The sequence below is a fragment of the Stomoxys calcitrans genome, chromosome 1 (assembly GCF_963082655.1).
Source record: "Stomoxys calcitrans chromosome 1, idStoCalc2.1, whole genome shotgun sequence".
NCBI lineage: Eukaryota > Metazoa > Arthropoda > Insecta > Diptera > Muscidae > Stomoxys > Stomoxys calcitrans.
In genome coordinates this window covers 205,006,500-205,021,298 of record NC_081552.1, presented here as the reverse complement: position 1 = coordinate 205,021,298, position 14,799 = coordinate 205,006,500, and positions in this window count along the sequence as shown.

The following is a 14,799-nucleotide window of genomic DNA, read 5'->3' as shown; positions in this document are numbered from 1 at the left end:
CTGCTGTCTCGATTGTGGCAGGGGGATTTTCAGTCCCCTGCAAACCGCCAGACCTAAGCGATGTGGTCTATAGTAGTAGTAACGTAGTGGTTCCGTATTAAAGCCAGAAATATTCCATAACATTCAGGTCCCCGTTCGTTACTTCTTAGATTTTTCTTGGCAAACTATTTTATTTCTATCGATTTGTCTTCTTCGGCATCTATCAAGAATTTTTGCCTCCTTTAAAAATGAAGTACAAAAACTCATGTTTCCTTGGTCTTTTCTGCACCGTGTTGGACAAACTGAAGAGTATAGACATCAATTTTTGCAGTGTACCACATCCTGCATGATTTCGTTTTTTAATGCAGCCACTTATATTTGTATATGAAGATGTTTCAACTTGTTTTGTTTTTTTTCGCTTTTCTCTCAAACTCATTACAATGTTCTTCAAACATGAACATTTTTATGTGGATAAATGCAATCTCAGAAATACAAAATAATTCATATATTCGCTGCATACCGCGAGGGGGAGGTTTGTATGTATGTTTGTAGCTCTCAACACACATGCAGGCATTTTAAATTTGCCATGTATGAGAGGAGGCACATAATTGTTTTCCGTTCCGTTTAATATGCACTCATACCTGTGCAAATGTTGTATACTCATATCATCTTTTAATTGCACCGCGTCATTATTCGGTTCTTTTTTTAACTGATTTTTTTCATTTTATTTTCCATTCACGTGTTTGTTTTGCAAACACAAACATGATGCAAAGTCCTCAAAGACATTGAGAAAATTAAAAATTCCATTTACACCCTCTCATATGCCGAGCAAAATGCGCCTTAATTATAAGCTGCATAAAAAAAATGTGCCTTAATGATATTTGTTTTATATATAAAAAAAAATATTACACAAAAATTTGATTCAAATTTTCGAAAGATAATCGAGGTTTAAGTGTACCTTATTTTTTTCTTTTTTTACTCACCACCGAAGGACAGATGTACCGACATACGGATATACCCACCATCCGTATGTCTGTACATCTGTCTGTTGAACTGAACAGAAACTTTGCACAGATACTTCATTGTTCCATAGGCAGGTTAAGTTCGAAGATGGGCTACATCGGACTATATTTTGATATAGCTCCCATATAGACCGATCTGCCGACTTAAGGTCTAAGGTCCATAAAAGCCACATTTATTATCCGATTTAGCTGAAATTTGGGACAGTGAGTTGTGTAAGGCCACTTCTTTTTACATTTGGCCCAGATCGGTACCGATTTGGATATATCTGTCATGTAGGCCGATCCCTCGACTCAAGGTATTTCGCCTATTAAAGGCGATTTCGCGGCAATTTGTATTTAAGGTCTTGGCCATTTAAAAGGCGCATTTATTTTCCGATTTAGCCGAAATTTGAGACAGTGAGTTGAGTAAGGACCCCCTCCCATATTCATTTTGAAGGTGGCCAAGATCGGTTCAGATTTGGATATAGCTGCCATATAGACCGGTTCTAGCGGCTCAAGAGGTCAAGACCCAAGATCGGTTTATATGGCAACTACATTAGATTATAGACCGATTTGAATCTAATTTAGCACAGTTGTTGGAAGTCATAGCGAAACACGTCATGTAAAATTTCATTTCATTCGGATAAGAATTTCGCCCTCTAAGGCTCAAGAGGTCAAGACCCAAGACCGGTTTATATGGCAGCTATATCAGGTTTTAGGCCGATTTGAAGCATACTTGGCACAGTTGTTGCATATCATAACAAAACACGTCGTGCAAAATTTCATTCCAATCGGATAAGAATTGCGCCCTCTAGCGGCTCAAGAGGTCAAGACCCAAGATCGGTTTATATGGCAGCTATATCAGGTTTTAGACCGATTTGAACCATACTTGGCACAGTTGTTGGATACCAGAATAAAACATGTCGTGCAGAATTTCATTCCAATCGGATAAGAATTACGCCCTCTAAAGGCTCAAGAAGTCAAGACCCAAGATCGGTTTATATAGTAGCTATATCAAAACATAGACGGATTTGGACCATTTACAATCCCAACCGACCTACACTAATAAAAAGTATTTGTGCAAAATTTCAAGCGGCTAGCTTCACTCCTTCGAAGGGACGGACGGACGGACAGACGGACGGACATGGCAAGATCGCCTTAGACTTTTACGACGATCAAGAATATATATACTTAATGGGGTCTTAGACGTCTATTTGGAGGTGTTACAAACAGAATGACGAAACTCCTATTCCCCCATCCTATGGTGGAGGGTATACAAATTGTATGAAAATTGCGCCCTCTATAGGCGCAATGTAAATTATAGGCTACATTCAGAGTCGTATCGACTAATTTTGTAACAAAATTTAACGAGAGGATTAATATCAATCGATATTCAGTTAAAAAATAAAATATCGATATCATCGATAGTTCCATCGATATGCCTGCACAACACTGTGTACGCCATAGAACCTTGAAGTAGGTATAAAATTTTCCCTTGTGATTAAATATTCACTCATGGGAGCCGCATTAAAATATTCGCAGGATTCTAAATTGGAAACACTTAAAATCCGTACACAAGGAATTCACTGCTACATTTGCTTTTGATTTCGTTGTAGGGCCACTCTCTGCCTTGTTTTACTGCGTTTAAATCCACCTCAATGTAACAAAGGCCACTATTAAAAATGTTTACTTTCTAGCATGTAGGTGATGATATACTTATGCCACCGACCTATACGAAAAATTCAGGCTAAATAAAACATAATACGAAAATGTTCCCCCTAAAACGAAAAGGAAAATCTAAATGAGCGACAAAAATGTTAATGGCAAAGTAATCCAGCCCTACAATGACGACAACAACAATATGCAACAAACAGCACACACAAAAAAAGGTCCAAAATGAAAAGGAAGACTTATGACTGCTGGTCAGATATGTCAACATGGCTAAATGTCAAATGGACACGCGAGAAAAATAACTTTCACTTGTACAACAGGCTAAGCTCTTTCAAATGCATTGAAAGCTACCACCGCCGCAGGCAAGGAAACATGAGTCATGTATGTGAATGAGCCAAATTGCAACTGGTTTTTGGAAATGGTCATTGGGGAAAATAAAAAAGAAAACATTCTAACGTTTTTTGATTCAAGCAAAATGCGACCTAATGTGAGTAGAGTTTGCCGATACAAATGTGCTTTAATATATTTTTTCTATAAAATAATGTTAACTTTCAAATTATTAAAATTTTAAATTACTAGCTGAGCCGGGCCCGCTCCGTGTGATCATTACTGGTCTATGAATTCGCTCGCAGGGTTTAGGGTCATTAACGTTTGGGTGTTAGATATACTCCATTATTTAAAGCCTTTATTTCAGCTCGATGTTCTCATGATGTCCGGGGGTGAGGTGGAGCCCCACATTGACGTGGTTGGCAAATATGCCAAGCACTTGGCCCTGAAAATATATCAGCATCGTGCTCTACTCTCAAATATCATTTATTTGAACCCTATAGCGCCATTGGCCTCAAAATTAGATATCAAATTCGTTTTGTAATATCAAATACCTTTCATTTAAACCCCTTATTGCAAAAGTCTACAAATATGTTCGGTTTAGGGTATGGACCCTAAAACCTATCAATATCGAGATCGAATCCCTTTAACACCCAAAATTGTCATAATGAGCAAAAATTTCCTATTTGGGCGTTGTTATGGGAGTGGGTCGCCCCTAGACAGTTGGTCCTGAATGTTTATATCAGATTCGTGGTCTATTCCCAAATACCTTTCACTTGAGCCCCATATTTCCATAGTCGGCAAACATGACCGGTTCCGGGGGTGTTTTGGAGAATGGGGTGGCCGCTCAGTGACTTGGCCCTACTCTAAAATACTTCTTATTGCAAATTTTGTCCATGAACATTCCACATCAACGAGATCTGGCGTTTCTGAAAATTAGGGTAAGGGGGAGGGTCCGCCCCCCCCCCCCCTCCCCCCCCTATTTTCACCACGAGATCATTATTCACCATTTATGAAAATTAATGTTCCACTAAGGAACAGGAGCAAACTTCTCACATATCAATGAGCGCAGTACGATTCAAGTTTTTAGCTCAATGATAAGGGGCCTACCTTTTACAGCCGAGTCCGAACGGCGTGACACAGTGCGACACCTCCAGAGACCTCCAAAGGCATTAGGAGGGGAAAACCAGCATTAGGAGGGGAAAACCCCCCTTCTAAGGGAAGGGGAAAACCGCCACTGAAAATTTTTTCTGTTGGTCTCGCCAGGATTCGTACCCAGGCGTTGAGCGTCATAGCCGGACATGGTAACCTCTGCGCTACGGTGGCCTCCATTACAGCTCCATATTGGAATGTTCAGCAAATACGTCTTATATGGGTGGTGTTGTGGGGTTGGGGTGGCCCCATAGACACCTTTCCCGCATATTGATATAAGATTCGTGCTTTAATCCCAAAGACCTTTCATTTGAGCCCCATATTGCTATGGTCGTAAATTTGTCCTCTTTGGGGGATGTTTTTGGAAGGGGCGACCCCCCCCCCCCACACATACTAGGTTCCACATATGGATATCAGATTTTTATTCTACACTTAAATACCTTTTATTTAAGCCCCATATTGCCATGAGCAGAAAATAAGTCCTGTTTGGGGGGTGTTTTGCGGAAGGGGTGCACCCCCAGAAACTTGGTCCCACATTTGGATACCAAATTCGTATTCTACTCGCAAATACCTCTCATTTAAGTCCCATATTGCCATGGTCGGTAAATATGTCCGATTTAGGGGTGTTTAGGGGGTTCGGGGTGGTCCCCCAAACACTTAGGCGGACAATTGGATAACAGATACGTTTTCTACTCTTAAATACCTTTCATTTGAGTCCCATATTGCCATGATTGGTCTATATAAATCTTTGGTAGGTTTTAGGGTGGGGCGCCCCCCTAGGTACCCCATCTGAAATTTCGATACCATAGTTTTATTTTTAGGTTACTTTAAGAGAGCACACAAAATTTCGCTTAATTCACATCACCCATCAACGAGATCTGACGTTTCTGAAAATTAGGGTAAGGGGGAGGGTCCGCCCGCCTTCAGATTTCAAAAAATGTCGTACCCTATTTTCACCACGAGATCATTATGCACCATTTATGAAAATTAAATTTTGAGAGAAGTTGGCTCCAACTCAGCTAAAATTAGATCTATGGCTGGATTATGATTTTAGAGCAAATTTTATCTGAATTTAACGTAGATTTTAATTTTGATAACCCCCCGTAGGGTTTTTTTGTCGACACATACAAACCTACCCTAATGTATCGGGTTTTTCAACGAGAGCATAATTTGATTCCCCGTATTTGTCTCCGGACGACACGAGATAACTGATACTTGAGATGACAAGGCGAGTTATTGGCGCCTTCAAATAACCAATGGCCAACATAAGCGTCTGTTCCCAGGTTAGGGGCGGCTGGAGGCGTGCATCGGGCCAGTAACCCGCCCCCGGAAAACTATGAGAATCAAGATGAGAAACAGCAAATAAAAGCGTGCTAAGTTCGGACGGGCCGCATCTTGCGAACCCACCACCATGGATACTAACAAAAATGTATACAAACTAAATTTAGTTGAAGGACATAATTTTATTCTACATAACACACTTCTGTCAAACCAGCAAAATTAAAGCTTCATGGAACCGCACAAGGATAATCGAGAGACCGGCTTGCATCGGAGCTATGTCAGGCTATAGAACAATTTAGACCGTTTTTGGCACAGTTGTTGAGAGTTGAAAGACAACACCACATGCAAAATTTCAGCCTAATCGGACAAAAATTGGATTCCAGGGGCTCAATAACTCAAATCGGGAAATTGGTTTATTTGGGAGCTATATCAGGTTATAGAACGATTTGGACCTTACTTGGCACAGTTGTTAGAAGTCATAAGATAACATTATGTGCAAAATTTAAGCCATGGTACGACCAAAAGTGTCGAGATGCTACTGAAGCCAAGAATGCGGGATACAGAGCAACCCTGCAATCAGTAGCAAGACGCCCGACGATGGAGAGGCATAGGGAAAAAAAGGAGAGGGGAGAAGCGCCTGTTCCTTAGAAAGAAAAAGGAAATGAAAAGACGTGAGAGTGAGCGAATTGAGTTATACAGGAGTCAAAATGAAGTCCGGAAATTCTACCAAATATTCAAACATGAAATCGATGGCCTTGATACAAACACATCCTCCCGCAGAGACAAAGAAGGAAATATGGTAACTGACACAGATAACATGCTGAGGATATGAAAAGAATATTTTACCCAACTGCTAGTGTCCGATGTTGGCGGCGAAGAGGATACCGCAGAACCAATCCATGATGACGGTATAGCATGTTTGCCTCCTAGTCAGAATGAGGTCCAAATAGCAGTAACCCGACTAAAGAACAACAAGGCACCAGGAGCCGACGGGTTACCCGCTGAACTATTTAAGATCGAAGGCGACACGCTGATTAGGCGTGTGCATCAGCTTATCTGGCTAGAAGAACGCATACCCGATGATTGGAACCTCAGCATACTATGTCCCGTTCACAGGAAAGGAGACATGACGGAATGTTCCAACTACAGAGAAATAAGTCTTCTCCCCATCGCACACAAGATACTCTCGAGTGTCATGTGTGAAAGATGAAAACCTAAAGTCAATGAGATAATTGAGCACTATCAATGAGACTTTAGACTCGGAAAATCCACCCTAGACCAGATATTTGCACTGCGCCAAATACTGGAAAAGACCCGAGAAGGACAAATCAACACCTGCTTTCCCTAAGTTGACTACAAAGCTGCATTTATTACCCCTTTACGTTCAAAGGTATTTCAAGCCATAAGACTCTGCAGGATGACACTTGGTGATACACGTTCCACAGCAAAATCTTCGGCACCGCTATTACCGAAACGAATGACTCCAGTTTTGACAGATGGTACTTTGGACTAAGTAAGCTGTTCAGAAACAAGGCCACCTCTCGACAGACGAAGATTACTCAATACAAGAGAGTGATGCTACCCATGTTGACATATGGTTCTGAGGCATGGGTGCTGGTGAAAGCAGACGAGAAAGTGTTCGGAGTGTTTGAGAGAAAGATTCTTCGGACCAGTTTGCGTTAATGGAGAATATGGGCGTTGTATGGACCACCAGCTGTATGACGACGAAAGCATAGTTACACGCATCAAAATACAACGGCTGCGTTGGCTAGGTCATGTTGTCAGAATGGATGAAGAAGCTCCAGCAAAGACGTGTTTTTAAGGCTAACATTGTGGTACACGCAATCCCGGACGACCAAAAGCGCGACGAAAAGATCAAGTGGTGGGAGATACCTTGAAACTCGGTGTCAAAGATTTAAGAAAGAGCGCAGAAGATCGAGGTGCTTGTCCTATCCTATTCTACGCTCGGCTTGTGGAATAAATGTTCTGTCATAGCCAATAAAAGTAAAGTAAGTTATGGATGGTGTATCACTATAGTAAGGGGCGTTTGGCACTCCTTTGAGTGACATGCAAATGCAACTTTGCCTATAAACCTGTTTGTCCATTAAAGAACAGGTGTAAACTGTGCTCATATCAGTGAGTGATGTTCGATTCAAGTTTAAGTTCAGCAAGAAAAAGGGTGCTAAATTGAAGGGCATACTTTTATTCTACACACCAAACTTTTGTAAAACCAGCAAAAAATTAAAGCTTCTAGGAACCGAACAAGGATAATCGAGATGCCGGTTTATATGGAAGCTATATGAGGTTATAGACTGATTTAGACCGGTACTTGGCACAGTTGTTGGAAGTCGTAACAGAACACCACATGCGAAATTTCAGCCAAATTGGAACAGAATTGTGGCTTTTAAGGACTCTATAAGTCAAATCGAGAGATCGGTTTATATGGGAGCTATACCAGGTCATAAACCGATTTGAACTTTACTTAGTACGGATGATGAAAGTCATAACGGAAAACTATGTGCAAAGTTTCATCTAAATCGGAGAAAAATTGTGGCTTGTAAGGCGTCAAGAATCAAATTAGGGAGTTCGGCTTATATGGGAGCTATGTCTAAATCTAAACCGATATCGCCTATTTCCAACTCCCTATGACCTACGTCGCTTATAAGTATCAGAGGAAAATTTCAAGTGGCTGGCTTTACGCGTTCGACCGATATGGTGATTTCGACAGACGGACATGGCTAGATCGAATTAGAATGTCGAAACGGTCTTAGGCGAATATTTCAAGGTGTTACAAACGGAATGACTAGATTAGTATAACCCCATCCTATGGTGGTTGGTATAAAAAATACCAGTTCGGTAATAAGGCTAGTACCAAACGGTATTAATTATTTAATTTTTCATCCATACCGTGCGGTATTGCTTCGTTACCACACGGTGTTGCTTTACAATTAATACCTTAGGGTACTGAAATGAGCACATTTGTTATCAACTTTTTTCTGTGTGTATCGAAAATTCCTTAACGATCATTTAGATGTTAAAGGACTTAAAAGTGTTGCCTTTCAGGTAAAAAATGGTTAATGTAAACTCAGCAGAATGTTTGCCATCAGCAAACTTATAAAGGGTGATTTTTTAGCTCTTGTCTTTTTGGCAACACTGGTTTTAACAGCTCACGCACGTTTCGTGTTTTGTTTCACTGTCAAACATCTTCAGTTGGGTCTATAGATTAACCACAAATCGTCCTACAAACGAACAACGCACTTCTTCAATTCCCGCGCTTCTTTCACTTTATGGACGAAGTTCATTTTTGCCTCAATGGTTACGTTATTAAGCAGAATTGTCGATTTTGAAGTGAAGATCAGCCAGAAGCATTGCAAGAGCTACCCATGCATTCAGAAAAAGTCACAGTTTGTTGCGGCTTATGGGCTGGTGGCATCATTGTACCGTACTTCTCCAAGGATGATGCGAATTGTAACGTACTGGGGAATGGTGAGCGCTACCGTGAGATGATATCCAACTTTCTTTTGCCCAAAATGCAAGAGCTTGACCTTTATGACATGTGGTTTTAAGAAGACGGTGCCACATACCATACAGCACGCGTAGCAATGGACTTATTGAGAGGCGAGTTCGTTGAACATTTTATTTCACCTTCGGTACCGGTCATTTGGACGCGATTTAACGCCTTTAAGACTGATTTTTGTGGGGCTATGTTAGAGGTCATGTCCATACTGACAAGCCCGCTTCAATTGAAGCATTGGAAGACAACTTTGAAGCATTTATTGGTGAGATACCGGCCGAAATGTTCGTAAGACTATGCCAAAATTGGACTAAGCGGATACACCATTTAAGGTGCAGTTATGGGCAACATCTGCATGAAATAATCTTCAAGCATTAAATTATATGGACCGTTCGATCGACTCAAATGAAGTTTTCATGATTTTTTCTGAATTTGATGTGGTTTTTTTAAACTTTCCCATTCTAAACTCCACAGAATGTTTGCCATCAGCTAAATTATATTTCTGGGAGTAATGCGAACCAAGAACTAACAGTCGGACTAACAGACCGGACGACATATAGACAAAGTTCAAACGTCATAGCATTTGGAAGCTCTAGACTTCTCACTTCAATAAGCTGCAAAAAATACGACAAAATAAATATTTTTACCATCCACATCACCATGGTGGTAGATGTAAAAACTGTTGACTTACGTTATGGCTAGATTTTTGTTCGGCGATTTAAATGGATTTCTTACCTGAAATTAAAAAAAAAGATTTATTTTATATTTTAACATAATAAAATAAACATTAAAATCCTTTGATTGTGTACTTCATTGAGGAATTCCTCTATTGTGTATATAGAGGGCAGACCTTTTATTGCAGCCTATTTTGTCCCGAATGGCATATATGTTCAATTGATGCTTTTTTTGGTCCCTGTCACCTACGATTTTTCTTGGTTTGGATAGTCGCCAGTATATTTTCCTAAATTAGGATATCAAATTCGTACTGTACTCCGGTCTGGCTTGGAAGTCAGTCCCAAAGAAACAGGTCAAGTATCTTTTCTTCGAGTCCCCTATTGTCGTGATGCCCTGCTGAAGTGATTGGTCCCTAATATTAATCTCACATACAAACTCTCCTGTCAAAGCCCTTTTTTTCAAGTCCAATTTTTCCCATAGTCTTCTCACTAAAGCAGTTTATTTCATTTCTATTGGGTTGCCCAAAAAGTAATTGCGGATTTTTTTAAAAGAAAGTAAATGCATTTTTAATAAAACTTAGAATGAACTTTAATCAAATATACTTTTTTTTACACTTTTTTTGTAAAGCCAGCTAAAAATAACAGCTGATAACTGACAGAAGAAAGAATGCAATTACAGAGTCACAAGCTGTGAAAAAATTTGTCAACGCCGACTATATGAAAAATCCGCAATTACTTTTTGGGCAAAATTGTTTTTGAAAATTTTTCAGAAATCTTGTAATTAAAGAACATTTTATAGAAGTTTTGCACTGGGTTCGCCCATGTAACTGAGCTGGTGGCATGCTCAGATTACCAGTATGGGGGCCTTGGTTTTAGTTCCCAACATAGGCCTAGTCTGTCGCTACTGTGGCATCACAATGCATTCAAAAAGTCTACGTGAGTCTTACCTAACCCAACCTTGCCCAATTTCAACAAAATTTAATTTTAAGAGGTAGCTGAAGAAAATTTCATTAAAATGATGGCATTGCGGAAAATGTTCTCAATCATATTTTTTTTTTTTTTTGAGTTTAAAGGAAATTTTTAATAATTTTGATTTTCTTGTTGCCTTCGTCTTGTTCTCTTTAATTGTCTATGACAGAATATTTGTTCCACTAGCTCAACATCGAATAGCGTTCCAAGCGCCTCGATCTTCTGCGCTCATTCTAAAATTTCTGACACCATGTATCGAGGTGTCTCCCACAACTTGATCTCTCCATCGGGCTTTTGGTCTTCCCGGTTTGCGTGTACCACCGTGTTTGTCTTCAAAAGACTTCTTTGCTGGAGCTTCTGCATCCATTCTGACAACATGACCTAGCCAACATAGCTGTTGTATTTTGAAGCGTGTAACTATCGTCGTCATACAGCTCGTGGTTCATACGTCGCCTATATTCTCCATTAAGGCCAACTGGTCCCTGTATTTTTTTACGAAGAATCCTTCTCTCCAAGTACTGCCTCATCTGCTTTCACAAGTACCCATGCTTCAGAACCATATAACAGCACGAGTAGTATCAGTGTCTTGTAAAGTGTAATCTTCGTCTGTCGAGAGGTAGCCTTGTTTCTAAATTGCTTACTGCGTCCAAAGTAGCATCTGTTTGCCAGTATTATTCTTCGCTTAATCTCAAAACTGGTGTCATTCGTTTCGGTTACGGCGGTGCCGAGGTAGATAAAGTTACTGACTGTCTCAAAGTTGTGGTTCCCAACTTTCTCCATGTTCTTTATCTGCTCGATTGTGCAATGCTTTTTGGGAGTTAAAACCATCCATTTCGTCTTATCTCCATATACTGCCAGACCCATTTTCACTGACTCTCTTTCGATTCTTTCAAAGGCTGCAGTTACTTTCACACAGTACCCTCGAGAGTATCTTGTATGCGATGGGAAGAATTATACCTCTGTAGTTGGCACATTCCGTCTTCTTTGCTTTCTTGTGTACGGGACATGCTGAGGTTCCAATCATCGGGTATGCGTTCTTCTAGCCAGATTGCCTAGATAAGCTGATGCATGCGCCTTATCAGCGTGTCGCCTCCGGCCTTAAATAGTTCAGCGGGTAATCCGTCGGCTCCTGCTGCCTTGTTGTTCTTTAGTCGGGTCACTGCTACTTGGACCTAATTCTGACTAGGAGGTAAACATTCTATACCAGTATCAGGGATTGGTTCTGCGGTATCCTCTTCGTCGCCATCATCGGACACTAGCAGTTGGGTAAAATGTTCTTTCCATATCCTCAGCACGTTGTCTGTGGCAGTTACCAGATTTCCTTCTTTGTCGCTGCAGGAGGATGTGCCTGCACCAAAGCCGTCGGCTCCTGCTGCCTTGTTGTTCTTTAGTCGGGTCACTGCTACTTGGACCTCATTCTGACTAGGAGGTAAACATTCTATACCATCATCTGGGATTGGTTCTGCGGTATCCTCTTCGTCGCCAACGTCGCTCAGAAGCAGTTGGGTAAAACATTCCTTTCATATCCTCAGCATGCTATCTGTGTCAGTTACCAGATTTCCTTCTTTGTCTCTGCAGGAGGATGTTCCTTCACCAAAGCCATCGGTTTGATGTTTAATTCTTTGGTAGAATTTCCGGACTTCATTCTGACTCCTGTACATCTCAATTCGCTCACACTCACGTCTTTCCATTTCCTTTTTTCTTTCTGCGGAATAGAAGTTTCCCCTTTCTCCATATTGGAGCATGTTCTAAACGAATTTTTTTTTTTTGTTTTTGGGTGGGTGAGGGACCTCTCGACGCTTGGGGGAACTTGTGCTACAAAGTTCGAACTTAACTCTAAACTACCTTTCATTTGATACCCATACTGTCCCAATCGGCAAGCATGTCCGTTTTGTTAGGATTTTGGGTGGGGCGTCCTCCCAGATTATTTGACTCCAATTTATAACAAATTCGCGTTTTCGGGTGGCATACAAAATTTCGCTTAAATCGGTGCACCCATCTTCGAGATCTGGCGTTTTCGAAAATGAGGGAAAGGGCGAGGGTCCGCCTCCCTTCGGATATCAAAAAATGAAGTACCCTATTTACACCGCGGGGTCATGAAAATTGGTTCAGCCCCTTTTTGAGTCTATATGGAATGGAAAAACAAACAAAGCGCAACAATTTCATTTTTATACCCTACACCACTACTATGGTATAGGGTATTATAACCAAGTGCATTTGTTTGTAACACCAAGAAGGAAGAGAGATAGGCCCATTGATAAGTTTACCGATCGACTCAGAATCACTTTCTGATTCGAATTAGCTACGTCCGTCTGTCTGTCCATGTTAATTTGTGTACAAAGAACAGATCCCAGTTTTCAACCCATCGTCTGAAAATTTCGTACGAGTGTGCTTTTCGGCATAGAGGCGAAGCCCATTGAAATTGGAAAAAATCGGTTCAGATTTAGATATAGCTCCCATATATATGTTCGTCCGATTTGCAGTAATAATGCAATAAAATGGTCCGCTGTTAACCGATTCTCTCGAAATTTGGCAGAAAGGATTTTATTATGACTATCGACATTACCAATGAATTTCATAGAAATCGGTTCAGATTTAGATATAGCTGTCACTTGTATGAAATTCAATTAGTGTTTGTTTGTTTGTTCCGTATAGACTCAGAAACGGCTGAACCGATTCCCTTGAATTTTCACAGATTGTGCAGGTTGGTCTGGAAGGAAACATAGGCTATATAATTTTGTGATGTCGGAAGGGGGGCGGACCCTCCCCCTTACCACAAAAGTACTACCCAGAAATAAAAGTAAACCGACCGGGACAATATGGGATTCAAATGAAAGGTATTTAAGAGTAGAGTACGAATTTTGTTATAAAATTTGGGTCCAGGTACCTGGGGAGCCGCCCCAGCCCCAAAACCCCTTAAAATAGGTTTATTTGACGTTCATGACAATATGGGACTCAAATGAAAGGTATTCGGGAGTAGATTAAGAATATGGTCAGGAAGTAGGAATAGGCTCTATAATTTATTGATAACGGAAGGGGGCGGACCCTCCACCGTTACCCCAAAAACACCATCCAAAATCAAAAGTGGATCGATAAGGACAATATGGGTATGGAATGAAAAGTATGCGGGAGTAGATAACTAATCATGTCGAAGTGTAGGGGGTTACCCCACCCCCACAAAAACGCCCGAAATGGGCACTTTAGCCAATCACGGATATATGGGACTCGGTTTGTTTGTTCCGTATAGACTGAAAAACGGCAGAACTGCTTCTCTCGAAACTTTTTCGCATATTGTGTAGATTGGTCTGAAAGGAAACATAGGCTATATAATTTTTCGATAACGGAAGGGGGACGGACCCTCCCCCTTATGCCAAATATGCAACCCAAAATCAAAAGTAGATCGATCGGGACAATATAGGTATCAAATGAAAGGTATTTGACAGTAGAATATGAAAATGGTATTAAAATTTGAGTCTAAGTGCCCATCGGGCCGCCCCAACCCCAAAACTGCTCTAAACAGATATATTCGAAGTTCATGTCAATATGGGACACATGTCATATATGGACACGTCATAGGCTACAGTAGCACGATATCCACATTCAGGGCGAAGTGTCCCCACCCTTAATAGATATTAGAGAGTTAAATAGGCTATATAATTTCTCGGTATCGGAAGGGGAACGGATCTTCCCCCTTATGTCAAAAACAAAACCCAAACTCAAAAGTGGACCGATCGGGGTATCAAATGAAATGTATTGGAGAGTAGAATACGAATGCGGTATTAAAATTTGAGTCTAAGTACCCATCAGGTCGCCCCAATCCCAAAACTTCCTAAAAACAGACATCTTGAACGTTCATTTCAATATGGGGCTCAAATGGAAGGTATTCGGGAGTAGATTTCGCATTTGGCATACAAAATTAGATCGAAGTCTAGGGGGTCAGACCACCCCTCAAAAACGCCATTAGACCCATTATTATATATGATACATGGCCGATTTTCTTAAAAAATTTCATAGATTGTGTATGTTTGTCTGGAAGGAAACATAGGCTATATAATTTTTAGACATCGGATGGAAGCGGACTCTCCCCTGTAACCCAAAAAAGTCACCAAATTCCAAAAGTGGCCCGATGGGCACAATAAGGGCATCAAATAAAACGTATGGGAGACCAGAAACCGAATATTGTATTAAAATTTGGGTCCAAGTACCCAGCGGCCCCCCCACCCCAAACCCA